This window comes from Myodes glareolus, chromosome 7 (assembly GCF_982192425.1).
Source record: "Myodes glareolus chromosome 7, mMyoGla1.1, whole genome shotgun sequence".
NCBI lineage: Eukaryota > Metazoa > Chordata > Mammalia > Rodentia > Cricetidae > Myodes > Myodes glareolus.
Window position 1 is genome coordinate 90947659 of NC_142032.1, and position 13922 is coordinate 90961580.

The following is a 13922-nucleotide window of genomic DNA, read 5'->3' on the forward strand; positions in this document are numbered from 1 at the left end:
AGTTTCTCAAATAGTTAACATGTGTATGTACACAAAAGAGACATTATTTAAAGTCTCCAAGTGATTTGTACCTAAAAGAAATGGCACACACCCACACTTTAGCCAAAGTACATCGATTATTACATGTTGGCACACAATATTTATAAGATAACAGCACTTTTTAATGGGAATTGCCAAATAATCCACCAGGGACAAATATACATTCATAAAACATTGTGCCTTAATTTCTAGTACAACAAATGGCTTTTTCCAAGAACTGATGCAAGATCCTCACTATGCCCATAATACCTTATATGGGTTTAAAAGATAAAGAGATACTGATTACCATGCAACTGAAGCCAAAGTTAAGATTTTTCTCTATACATGCATAAATTTGTGCAAGTTCCTTCACCATACCACCTACTAGTTCTTCTCTTTCCACATAGATAAATTCTACTTCATTTCAAAAGTGTTCAACTCAATACCTGTTTAAAGTACACAGCCAACCACTGCTACATTGTTTCCAGTGCACATATTCAGTCTCCCTCCTAACAGTTTATCTGCCCCACAGCACCTTATTGCATCTGATTTCTCTTGCACAATACCATAGAAAACAGAAGTTTCAAAATATACATTCAGATGAAAAACATTTCTATTCCACTTTGATTAACATTAGGCTGTGTGGCAGTTTAGTTCTTTAATTTGCTTTGAAGTTGTGGGAAAGTAGATGGGGTACAAGCTAGGAAGCAGTATGGACCAGAAGTATATAACTTTTAAAGCTCATGGATAAGTAACAGAAGGCTTCTTAAAGACAGGCACATGAGTTTTCTCCTTTGTACATTTGTGAAGAACAGAGCAGATCTAGTTTGGCTAAACATTTAATGCTTAGGCAAAACTAACTTCCAATGAAACTTCAGCCTTATTTTTTAAGACAGGGTCACAGACAGCTCTGGCTGTCTTGGAACTCACAATGTAGAACAGGCTGGCCTCAAATCACAGAGATCTGCCTAGGCGCCTTTGCCTCCCAAGATCTGGGATCCAGCTAACTTCAACATTTTTAATGTTGTTATTTGTGGTATGGGAACTGAACTCTGGGCATTGCAGGCAATGCCAAGTACTTTTTCTGCCACTAAGCTACAATGTTAGTAGATTCTCAACAGCTTTAACATACATACATACATACATACATACATACATACATACATATTTCTAATATGTCTTTATTAGCTCAGATAAGAGACAACATCCACCCATTACTTTATGAACAATTTAACGAGTATAAGTTCTATAAGAGAGCCTATCTCAGTAAAGGTAAGATAGCAAAAAGATTATAATTAAGAACACAACCATATTCTTAGGAATCCATGACAAAAATGGCAGGAGGGAAGAAAGGGAGATTAAAAAGGGAAAACGAGGTAAAAAGCAACCGTAGTTTTTAAGGTTCTACTCCCTGTCACCAGAAACAGATGAGGAAACTAAAGTCAGAGACAGGAAGTGACTTGTCTACAGTTAAACATGAAATTGTTAACAACGACAAAATTAAAACTCAAACCTGCTAATTTCAATTTTCTGCATTATGACACATTTCTGTATCATATTAACTAAAGAAAATGAGCAATAATTTAAAGGAAAGTAAATAAATGATAAATAAGGAAGGGCTAGGAAGAAAATGTAATTTCTAAAACCATTACACATTAAAAACTACATGCATCTAATGCATCTACCATTACTTCCTCAATTCTCAGGGATATTTGGCTTTAAGATACAGTATCCACTCCTAACATTTTAAAGATATACTATCAAATATATTGTCTTTTTAAAAATACTTAAATGCTGAAACATGCATCTCTAAAACAGGAAAATGTAATATAACAGACCCTGTAAGAAACAAGCTCACTACTATTTGTTTAGAGGTAGGGTCACAGGGCACAGACATCTGCAGCAGGAGTTTAGTATGGAGGCATTTACCTTTAGTCTCAGCACTCAGGAAGAAAAGTAGACTATCACTGTGCGTCAAGACCAGTCTGGTCTACCTAGAGAATTCCAAGTCAACTAGGACTTGGAATTAGATCCTATCTCAAAGAAGAGGAGGGGACTGAGATCTATCTTCTAAGGTATCAAGTAGCTATTAAATACTGGAGAGTATATGACACTTTTTTTCAATTAGAGATATCAATAAATAAATAAGTCAAGTCCTTATCTGTCTCAATTTCAGAAACAAAACATAGATTTGGGGATTTTTGTTTGTTTGCTTTTCTCAGATAAGATCGTGCTATGCAATCCAGGCTGGTCTCAAACTCAAGAATCTTCCTGCCTCTGTCTCCCAATTGTGTCTGTAATTGTGCTGCAATTACAGACACATGACACTACGCCCCACCAAAGTAAGGACTATGTCCTAATTCTGTCACTTAGCTCTCTAACTTAAGTTCTCTGAGCCTCAGTTTCCTCATTTATAAAATGCAGCACATACATAAAAAAAGGAAAGTAGCTGTGATCATTTAATTAAGGAACATAATACAGTGTCTAGGTGAAAGAGAAATCACATTACACTTATTCCACAATTTCTACAGTCCGAATGGAAGTTATTGCTCCCTCTTCATTTATGAGATTGGACTCAATCTGCACTGACCCTTGGGGAAATCCTCCTAGTTTGTTTGGGAATAATTAGTTGATAAACAAAGAGCTGCTTTCTTAATATGTTTTCTTTGAATTGGGAATACAAGAGTGAAGTGTGTGTGTGTGGTGTGTGTGCATGCGAGTGTTATACATGTGTGTGCTTCTGCATGTTGAAGCCAGAGGTTGACATGAGATATTTTCCTCATCGCTTCTCACTTTATTTTTCAGACAAGTCTCTGATTTGACTAGATTAGTAAACCACCAAGTCCCAGGAATCCTCCTGTTTCCCCTCCCCAGTGCTAAGATTACAGGCATGTTATGTCAGTTCTTCTGTGGGTGCTGGAAATCCAAACTAAGATCTTCATGCTTGCACAGCAAACACTTTACTGAGTGAGCCATCACTCAAGTCCCAAAAGTGAATTTTTAACTGTTTAAGTAGATGAGTTAAACATAAATGTAGCATTTTTATACTGTTTACTGAAGTAAAACTTGTAAGTCTGTATCAAACCACCAAAGAGAGGAACAAGGGAACCATATGTGGGAAGGTAGGATGTAAGAAAGTTAATATGACCCTTCTATGAGTGGTTCATTGCTTTGTTTTTAGAAAGAGTTTAGGTGAGGAGTTTATTGAGAGAAGGGGAAGGGGTTAGGAGAAAGGAGGGGCGGGGAAGAGACCTGCTTGCCTCTTCAGACCAGCGGAAGAAGTTCTTTTCTTAAACTCTAAGAAAATAAATGTTCAGGAAAGTCAGGACCCTATCTCTACGACTCAAGGTACTTTAATAACCTAGTCCTATGGCTTCAGTAAACGCCATCTTTTAGGACATACCATTTCAATTCACAACAAATCAGTCATTTTCTGTAGCACGAATAATAAAACCCAGAGACAGATATTGGGGTTCGACCTGAAGATCAGAAAAGCAAAGTAGCCAAGCCACTAGACAGCTCTTACCTCTATAAAATCTTCAGACTGAAAAAGCCAGTTCCTGTCTCATCCCGCCTTATATTCCTCTCTAATGCTGGGATTAAAGGCATACATCACCACTGTCCAGCACCTATGGCTAACTAGTGTGGCTGTTGGAATTAAAGGTGTGTGCCACCACTGCCTGGTCTATATGACTGACTAGTGTGGCTGCTTTGCCCTGACCTTCAGGCAAGCTTTATTTATTAAAACACAAATAATATATCACTATAATTTCCAACATGAGAACAGGTCTTCCAAAATAGCTCATGGAACAGATATCAAATAAGATCATCTCTACTTTCACTCCAAGTTTAAACCTACATATTCCCTATTGCCCTGTTTCTATTAAATGGTTGCTATCCCTTAATGATAAATACAACAATACTCATTTTTGTTTGGAAAAAGTACAAGCATTTTTAAGACACTCAGTTCTTTTAAGTCAAAGAATAAAGCATTATAAGGGGTTCTGCTATGATTTTTCCCCTGAAAATGATGATAGCTGTAACCACACTAAATATTTAAATTAAATACCCGCCACTAAGCATGACTATTGGCCCAAATCACAATTCACTTCAGCATTCACATTTTTTCCCCTTATTTTCCTTGGTGGTTTCTTCTTAGTCATTGTTCTTCTGAGTCTTCCTCTAAAAAGTCAACTCTAGGCGTCTCTAAACAGCATAGTCCTCAGTATCTACAAAATCTCTCCGAGCAATCTTTTTCTTCTTTACTGACTTCTTTTATAACAAGTTTCTTCTATAAGAGGCTCAGATCTAACCTTTGAATTTTCTGGTAAGTTAAGAATCTCCAGCATTTACCAGTGCCTGGCATCAAGCAAATGCTCAACTAATGTTTACTAACTGATTCTGTCAATTCTGACTTGCCATGTAATAGCTGGTGTAACTTGAGGTAAGCAAGATAAATCTGTCTGAACCTCTCCCTCACCTACAATCCAAAGATGATACTTGGAAAGCTCAAAACAGTTTCTGGCACCGAGCAGCAACTAATAAATTTTGCTATTTCTAGCTATCAAAAAATATTTTGAGGCACTGTACATTACTGCTCATCTTCAGTCCAACTGTTCTGTTTCCTTCCAAATCATCATATGAAACCACTACTTATCAACCAAGCTTTAAGAGGAGGCTTAGCTGATGACCACGGACCTAATCCTTCATTTAGATTTATCTGTAATTTGCCTTAGAAACCATTTTCATTTGTGTGGTTTTTTTTTTTTTTTTGTCTACAGTTGCTTACACTTCATCCAAACTACTGGATTGTAATCACCCTTGTGTCTAATTACCCATAAACCAACTCCTTGTGCAAATGATCAAAATTCACCTTTCTCAAGAAACTTGCCCTGCTTGACCTGACTTGAATTGTTTCTCTGCTTACAGGTAACTGCACACTTGGGCACTAGGTTCCAATAAGGACAAAACATGACTACAGTGAGTGTATTACCCAAAAACACCTTCCACGTCCTGAAGAATGATCCAGTAGCTAAAATTCTATACTAATCTGGTGAACAAGGAAACATCTATATAACTGCTCTCTTGAATTTTGCCCTTGACATGGTAACTCTTCAAAGGCCTTTTTCCTGCCCTCAAGTAGAAATTATCCCTCCCATTTAAATCCACTGGGAATGTGATCCCCTCTTCGCTGCCTCCTAACTCTGCCTGCACCCTACAAACCAAAGCCATAGAAGCTTCAAGGAGGAAGGCAGTAGCAATAACTCACATATACTAATGTCTTTCTCAAATGAAAAGAAATTTTTGTTTAACTACAAAACTTCTCAAAATCGAAATCAACTACCCAACAAACATAATATAAGTTTCACTACATTAAAGATTGCTCATTCGAGACTGCAAACTTTATTTATGCATTAATCCTCATTTTTGTTTCTGTAAGGGACCTTGCACCATTTTTTATGCGATATTACACATACCCAACAAAGTAGCTGAATCTTAAAATGCTGCTCTTAACATTTTCCTTTTTCATATAAAGAATTAAACAATGCCCCAAATCAAAAACAAATAATACTTAATACCCATTACTTCTGAGATAGGTAAGTTTGTGTGAGCTGTGGCAAAACACTTGGATGGATCATCAGGGGGACAGGACAAAGATCAGACTCGGTAGCAGAACTGTGTTCCGCCCTTCCTAAGTACGGCGTGGAAGGGCAGTCATGTTAAGGCACTCGCTCCCTCAACTCAGTTCTGACTTCACTATTCACAAAAGATCCCCACCCTTCAGTAAGCACACGGAAAGCCACCTTGACTGCACCCTGCATACTTTCCAAGAGGCCAAATAACACCTTCTATCCAAACATCCTCCATTCATTCCTACCCTAAAATCTCTCACCCCACGGCCACCTTCCGGTTTCTGGGTGCCTTCTTACACTCCACATGCCCTGTTCCCATTGGTCCAGAGACCTTAACCTTCAAACCCCAAACCAGATCTCCATCTCTCAGCCGATTTCCCCTCAACCCCATCGATGCCTGCTTCCCAGAGGCCAATCCCACACCGGACCAGGGGCCTCTCACTGGACTCCCTCTCCCGAGCATCACTTTCTTCCTCCTCAACCCGGAATCTCTCAATCCCAGGCCGCCACCCTCCTCCGTTAACTCCGTGTCCCACCGTGGCCGCCTCTGCCCGGCCTCCCCCTGCAGGCGGCGCCCCCGGCTCCCGGGGCTGCAGGCCAGGCCCCTCTCCGCTCCCTTGCCGCGGCCCCGGCTGTCGGGAGGGCGGCGGCCCGGCCACGCCGCGCAGGGACAGTCCAGGCAGAGGCGGTGCCCCCGCCTCCAGGCGGCCGCAGCGGGGCGGGGGCGGGGCGGCTCGCAGGCCCCACCTCAGCGCAGCCCGGCCGGGGACGCCCGCAAAACGGCGGCCGGGCGCGGAGGGGCCGCGGCCGAGCCTGCGACAGAGCCCGTGCTTCTCACCTCGATGCGGAAGCTCGGGCCTCGCTCTCCCCTCAGCGATGGCTACGCCGCCGTCGCGCTCTCCTCACTCGCTTTTCACCGCCCCCGACCGGCCGCCGAAGAGCGGACAGACAGCGGCGCGCCCATTGGCTGCGGCCGCTCTGGCGTCAGCGGGTCCCGACGGCGCCTCGGGATCTGATTGGCTGGCGCGGCGCCTCTTTTCCACGTCTGCTCCTGATTGGCTCTCGCGCACACCCTTCCCGGGAGAACCGCTCACCTTCCACTCTTCTTCAGCCTCCCACCCCCAAACCAGGTTTCCCCCCCCCCCGTCCGGGGGCCTGACGGCCAATGGGGGAACGGAGAGAGGCCGGTGGGTGGGCGGCTGGGCGGTGTGGTGGTGGGGGGGGGGAGCGCAGCCAATGGGAGCGCGCCGCACATCCCGGCTCAGCAGCGCCGCCCCCGGCCACGCGCGATCCGGAGGGTCGCGCCCGGTGCCACGCCCGACTACCCTTGCACGGGAGCCCGGCCCGCGCGAAAGGTGCGGAGCCCGCAGCGGGCGCGAGAGCCCGCCCAGCAGCCCTTGCGGCGTGCTTGGGTCCTGCCACCGTGGACCCTGGCGCGCCCCAGGTGGGTCTGGCTACCCACATCCATAGCTGGGTGTGACGATCCTGCCAGAGAACTGCCAGCCTGGCTCCTCAGAATGCGGAGCCATCGCTGTGTAGACCTCCAGAAGGGCCCATAGGGATGATAGGAGATGAGCTCTCATCCACTCCACCAGACTGTCCGCGTAGTCGGTACTTCTTCTAAACAATCTCCTGCAAGATGTAGGAACCGTGAGAGAAGTTTCGGTACTATGGCCTTGGAGGGTGGGGTGTGCGCGGAGGGCTAGGGTGCCAGGGAACTTGATGTGCCAGCTGGGAACCTGATTTTTCTCGATCCAGTGGTGGTTACCCCGGTGTGTGAAGATTTCGTGGGGCTGTGTGCTTCACGTACAGTTTTTGAAATAACAAGATTCTGGTAATCACTTCATAATTAACACCAGGATTTGGCTGTCATTCAAACACTACAAACCTGGGCTAGAGAGAAGGCTTAGTGGTTTAAAAGCAAGTACTGATCTTCCAAAAAAGGCGAGTTCAGTTCCCAGTACCCTACATGGAGCAGTTCACAACCACCTGCCAGTAGTACCAGTCTCTGGCCTCATTGAGCACCTGCACTCACGTGCACGTACCCACATACAGACACACACACATACACATAATTTAAAACGATAAAAAAAAAAAAGTTGAAAACTACAAACGACTGGAGTATGAGGGTTTCTCCTTTTCCAAACGAAATGTTTTTATTTGACAATTTCATGTTTGTCTGGGGCATTTTTACATACACAGCCCTCTTGCCCTCTCATCTGTGAAACCCATATCCCCAACAAGCCTTCTCCTACTCTGATGCCTTTTTTTTTTAACTCACTGAGTATAATTATGGTTGCTTTCATGAGTGTGTTGGGAAGTGTGGGGGGGGGGGGAGTTACTAAAACATAGGCAACATACTATTATTGGACTTGATTGGGTTCTCCAGGCCAGGTTGCGCCACTTGTCCTCAAGCCAAACAAGAAGCTTTAATAATGTAGAACAAAAGAAGGAGGTGTGTTCAATGTTACCACATTGGGAAGAAAGACAAAGAGACCCAGTGAACCGCCAGTCAGTCCTCAGTGTCCTGAAATGAGGTTCAAGTTTAGAGAGCCAGTGTCCTGGTCAGTGTGTGATCTCAACCGCCATTGGCCCATCATTATCTGGGCTTCAGTCTCATCCTGTAACTTGGTCTGATACATTGTTAAAATCGTGTGCAATGTCTTTCTAGAAGACTTGTTCCCTTTCTGACTGGCCTCTTTTTTTTTTTCTCTCCAGCGTCAGATTTCTAGGGAAATCCCTATTTCTATTGGGTCCATTGTTTCAGTAGTCTGAGAAACACAAGTGTCTCTTTAGAATAGCTTCGTTTCTTCAAAGTTCCCCACTTTTTGTTTTAAAATCTCAGTCTTGAGGTGGAATGTGTCTGAAACGATTATAATAAAATTCATGTAGAGCCCAAGGTTAGAGCACATGTAGTGCCAGAGAGCTAGGCTCAAGAAGTGTTTTTCATAACCCCTTAGCTTTTACTTTTGGAAGGACTGGCACAGGTAACCCCATCTTGTTGGTTTGAGACAGGGTTGGAGTCATAAAGCCTACCCCGGTCTCAAACTTAAAATCCTATTTCAGCTTCCCACGTGTTGGGATTGCAGGTACCTGCTCCATACCCAGTATGGCTTTCTTTTAGTTCCGACAACTTTTCTCAGAGCAATGTTCTCTGAAGGCATCACTGATTAACCATCTGATGATCTGTTCTCCACTGTCCCAGGACGCTAGGAGAGCCTTCATCCTCGTTGGTATGATCTGATCCCTCCTAGTGGGAAGAGGACAGTACGGAACAGATGTCAAGAAGTCAGCGCCAAAAGAACCTTAGGCTCAAACTGGGGTAGGAGTAGATTTCAGATCAGACATACCTGAAGTCCATTCTGCTTCTCCTGCGAGTAACACACACTTAGAGCTTTCAGGGTAGACTGGATGGTACCAGGTGATTTCCCTTGGGGTTTGGGGCTTGTTTTGTTGCCCATCCCTGTTGGTGGCGTGGAAGTACTCACTGTGCTGCACGCAGCCAGAGGCTTCACCCCACAAATCTTGTCCAGATGCCTTTGTCAGAAGCTATACCTCTGCTTCTGACAGCTAGCAGACAGCTGGGTCACAACGCTTTATAAATACAAGACTATCACATAACAGAAAATAGTTAACTACAAGGTTTTATAAAAACACAACAACAGTACATCTGTTTCAGAAATTGCATACAGACTTACATATGTCTAACACTTTGCAAGCTTTAAAAAAAAAGACTTGCATAGCTTAAGAAGTACCCCATAGAGCCAGCAGCAATTAGTATCATGACACAGAGACATAGTTATTACAAACAGATCATATATAATTGTATCTCATATACACAATAGCAAAATGTACTTATTTTGTCAAAGCAAACAAGTATATATGTATATTTTAATTTGCAAGACTATCCAGGTAGCAATTTTTCAAATGTCATTTTAAGACCGTAAGACACTAAGAGGTCAACATTAGTCCATTCTTGTACTGAGACCTTTTTACAGAGCGTGGGAAAGGGTCTCCTATGGCCTACTGTTACTCATTTGAAACAATGTCATTTGGTTTTAGGAGTCAATAGCTGGGGCCGAAAAGAAAAACTGTTACTCAGGTCCCATACAGCATGTAAAGAGTCTATCATTTCAATCAGTTGTTTGTTGTTTTAAAAGACTCACAGTTGGGTACAACTGTACAGATCTCCTTAAATGTATGTATCCTTGACCTTGTTTTTTTAAAATATAATTTTACTGATTCTTTCGGAATTTCATATCATATACCCTGATTCCACTCATTTCCCAGTCTTTCCATGTCTGCCCTCCACCTTTGTAACCCTTCCACAGGAAATAATAATACAAAAATTAAAAATTTACAGTTAGAAAAATTTTGCCAGCCCCTCTGGGCATGCCCTGTTCCTCTATCAACTGCAGCATTCCCTCACGCCTGTCACAACGGTCTTCAGCTCCGGGGTCGTGTGTGTGCCACTTCTCTCCTCCCCCTTCCCACCTCCACATCACGTATTTTTCCTTGCTGTGGCATCAGGAGCCATATGGGTGTCATACAGTATACTGCCCTGCCCACACAGTTTTACTTACAAGCATTCATTGCAGTGAGTCCTTAGTCTAGTCCAAGGCCTCTGGCTTCTTCATCAATACTGAACCCTCTCTGAGCCTCCTCTGTGATCTCCTGCTGCTGCCCCCCTCGTGGAGATCCTATGATTCTGAAGGCATGAAAGCACTCGTGGAGCTGCACCCTGGCAGACACTCCAAACAGTCCAGGAAATGAACTTGAATCCCATGGCTTCTATCCTCCATGAATTCACAGTCTAGTGCAGTTGTTTCGAAAGAAGATCACAGATCACTGAGCAGCTAATAGCAGCTTACCTTCAGTCTACTATCTTAGATGCAGTCCCGCAGACATGTTAAGCAAGCGCTCCGCCATTGAACCACATCCCCAGCAGTCCCAAGTACTTGAGAGGCCAAGGGAGGAGGAGCACTTGAGCTTAAGAATTGTTAGAAGGCAGCCAGAGAAACAGAGCAAAAGCCTGTCTGCGTGCCACACACCCACCCACCCCCGACACACACACACACACACACACACAGAGAGAGAGAGAGAGACCCTTTGTACTGAATAATAAATCTGAAAGTACACCAGAGTAAGATAAAGATATAATAGTCATGTTTATTCATTTAGTAATATGTTTAATTTTGATAAATGCCTTTATTTAAACTACTTATCACTAAACTGGGCATATAAAGTTCAATGTGGCAATCTCTCTCACAGAGCATGGCTGTAAAGAGACAATTCCAATATTAAGTCACTACTCAGGCTTGGCAGTCTACTGTATGTATGCGTTCGGGCACCATTTCTAGAAAACACATTCTTCACAAAATTTTTAACACAAAAATACCTTTAAGGGCTATCTGTATATAATTACAAAAGTTCATACTTAATTCTGAGGAAGGCAACGGAATTATTCAAGTAATCGCTTAATGATTCCATTGTGATTTAGCAATAGCTTTGAATGCTAGAGGAAGGCCTCATTGGTTAGGAGCCCCTGTGGCTCTTTACAGAGGACCTGTCTGCTGGCAGCATCAACATGGTGGCTCACAGATGTCTGGAACTCCATGTCTAAGGACACACTCTTATGGCCTCCTTAGACACCAGGCACGTGTGTGCCGCACAAACTTACTGTCAAGCAAACATTCATAAATAAATCTTGACAACAATTTTGGTTCAGATGTATGTGTATCTAGCACATGTGCCCATGGGCAGAGACCTTCCCACGGAGAGCAAAGAGCTTTCTGGAAAAGGATTTCAAATCTTCAGACTCAAGAATGGTGCAGCGCCATGGCTGGGGTATGTTGTGTAGCCAGCACCCCTATAACGCACCATCATTCTGAACTCAGATTTATAGAAAGTGAGCAGTTACTAGCTTTCGCAAACACAATGGAGAATTTTGCCCCAGAAAATGTATGAAAACTGTGATAGTTTGGACCTGGGTTGTCCCTCAAAGGCTCATACTTGAAAAATTTGACCCTCAACTTGGTATCTTTGAAAAGCAGTACAAACTAGAAGGTGGGACTTTGTAGGGCGGAGTGTCTCAGGTCACCAGAAGTGTGTTTTCAGAGGGGACTGGGACCCTGCCTCCTTTGTCAATCTTTTCTGCTTCCCATAAATCATGAGGAGTTGCTTCAGCATGCTCCCTGCTGTGATATACTGTCTTGACATAGGCAGAAGGAATGTGTCTGAATGTGGCGTGGACACCTCCCCCTCCCCCACGTTATGCCAATGCAAACATTCCCTCCTTTTAAGCTGTTTATCTCGAGTGTTTGTTGCTTTCATGGAAATCTAGTTAAAAATGAACACCAAAATTTATAATTGGACTGGGAGATGGCTTAGTTGGCAAAATGCCTATGGCACAATTATGAGGACCTGCGTTCAGAGTCCAAGCACACACATAAGAAGCCAGGCGTGCCAGTGGGTATCTGTAGTCCTGAGGAAGGGTAGTGCAAAGACAGGTGGATCAGTAGAGTTCATTGACTGGCCAAGCCTAGCCTAATCAATGAGCTCCAGATTTAATGAAAGACAGTATCTCAAAAAGGCAGGTGGATGAACAATCGAAGAAGACACCTGCCATTGACCCCTTGCCTCCACATATACATGCACCTTCACACCATGCAGACACCACACACATACACATGCACCTTCACACCGTGCAGACACCACACACATACACACATGCACCTTCACACCATGCAGACACCAAACACATGTACACATGCACCTTCACACCGTGCAGATACCACACACATACACATGCACCTTCACACCATGCAGACACCACACACATACACACATGCACCTTCACACCATGCAGACACCAAACACATGTACACATGCACCTTCACACCGTGCAGATATCACACACATTCACATGCACCTTCACATCGTGCAGACACCACACACATACACATGCACCTTCACACCATGCAGACACCACACACATGCACACATGTACCTTCACACCATGCAGGCACCACACACATACACATACACCTTCACACCGTGCAGACACCACACACATACACATGCACCTTCACACCGTGCAGACACCACACACATGCATGCACCTTCACACCATGCAGACACCACACACGTACACATGCACCTTCACACCATGCAGACACCACACACATACACATATGCACCTTCACACTGTGCAGACACCACACACATGCACACATGCACCTTCACACCATGCAGATACCACACACATACACACATGCACCTTCACACCATGCAGACACCACACACGTACACATGCACCTTCACACCATGCAGACACCACACACATACACATATGCACCTTCACACTGTGCAGACACCACACACATGCACACATGCACCTTCACACCATGCAGATACCACACACATACACACATGCACCTTCACACCATGCAAGCACCACACACATAACACATACACACATACACCTTCACACCGTACAGGCACCACACACATACCAAAAACCATTCAGTGCCGGGACATGACTTAGCAGTCAAAGCGGTTACCAATCAAATAAGAGGACTAGAGTTTGGATCCCCAGAACCCACATAAATGCTGGATACACTTGGCAGTTCACTTGTAATTGTGACCTCAGGCACTGGAGCAGGGATCCTGAGAGCAAGTTGGCTAGCTAGACTAGCCTGATCAGTGAGCACTGGGTTTGGTTGAAATACCCCACCTGAAAGAATAATGTGGAAGAGGGTTGTCAACATCCACTGCAGGCCTCCACACACACATGCACATGAATATGTGCTCAGCTGCACACTGACATGCATCCACACACATGCATAAACAGTACACACATACACACCAAAAGGGGGGACAACTTCCTTGCTCATCTTTACTAAGTAATATCCCTGATATTATACATACAGTATGCTGTATGAGATTCAGTGCATTGCAGTTTTATTCAAATATGAAAGAAGTGTACACAGAACCAGTATTCTGTAAATGAAAGTAAATTATACCAAGCCAAAAATGTGGTATTATGTTTTATATCCTAAAGGCAGGTACCACACATTTGCTACGACAATACACAAGAAAAAAATACTCTACACATGAATGTAGTTACTGCTGTTTATGAATACATGAGAATTCCATAACTTCTTTAGAAATAGAAAAGGGGACTGGCTCAGTGGATAAAGAGCTTGCTGTGCAAGTGAGAAAACTGGAGTTTGATCCCCAGAAACCTTGTTTGGGAATTTGTTTTGTTGT

The 13922-nt window shown here is 43.8% G+C and overlaps 1 protein-coding gene and 1 long non-coding RNA gene across 5 annotated transcripts in view; both read right to left on the reverse strand.

Annotated features, from left to right (window-relative positions):
* Far1 (fatty acyl-CoA reductase 1) overlaps positions 1-6624 on the reverse strand; it is a 50552-nt gene extending 43928 nt beyond the window's left edge. Inside the window, exon 1 of one of the 3 annotated variants that reach the window (XM_085692933.2) lies at positions 6490-6624. The gene's annotated coding sequence lies outside the window, so the exon portion shown is untranslated. The remainder of the gene's footprint in view (positions 1-6489) is intronic. The other 2 variants (XM_087908545.1, XM_085692934.2) reach the window with 2 other exon arrangements.
* A 1167-nt stretch (positions 6625-7791) lies between these two features.
* On the reverse strand, positions 7792-10686 carry LOC146893425 (uncharacterized). 2 transcript variants are annotated; one of them, XR_015002928.2, is made up of 3 exons: positions 10235-10686; positions 9002-9114; positions 7792-8901 (listed from the first exon to the last, which is right to left on the reverse strand). It is a non-coding gene; the product is annotated as an uncharacterized LOC146893425 (long non-coding RNA). The 2 variants fall into 2 exon arrangements; XR_015002927.2 differs by having other exon boundaries at positions 9002-9261.
* Positions 10687-13922: the final 3236 nt, after the last annotated feature.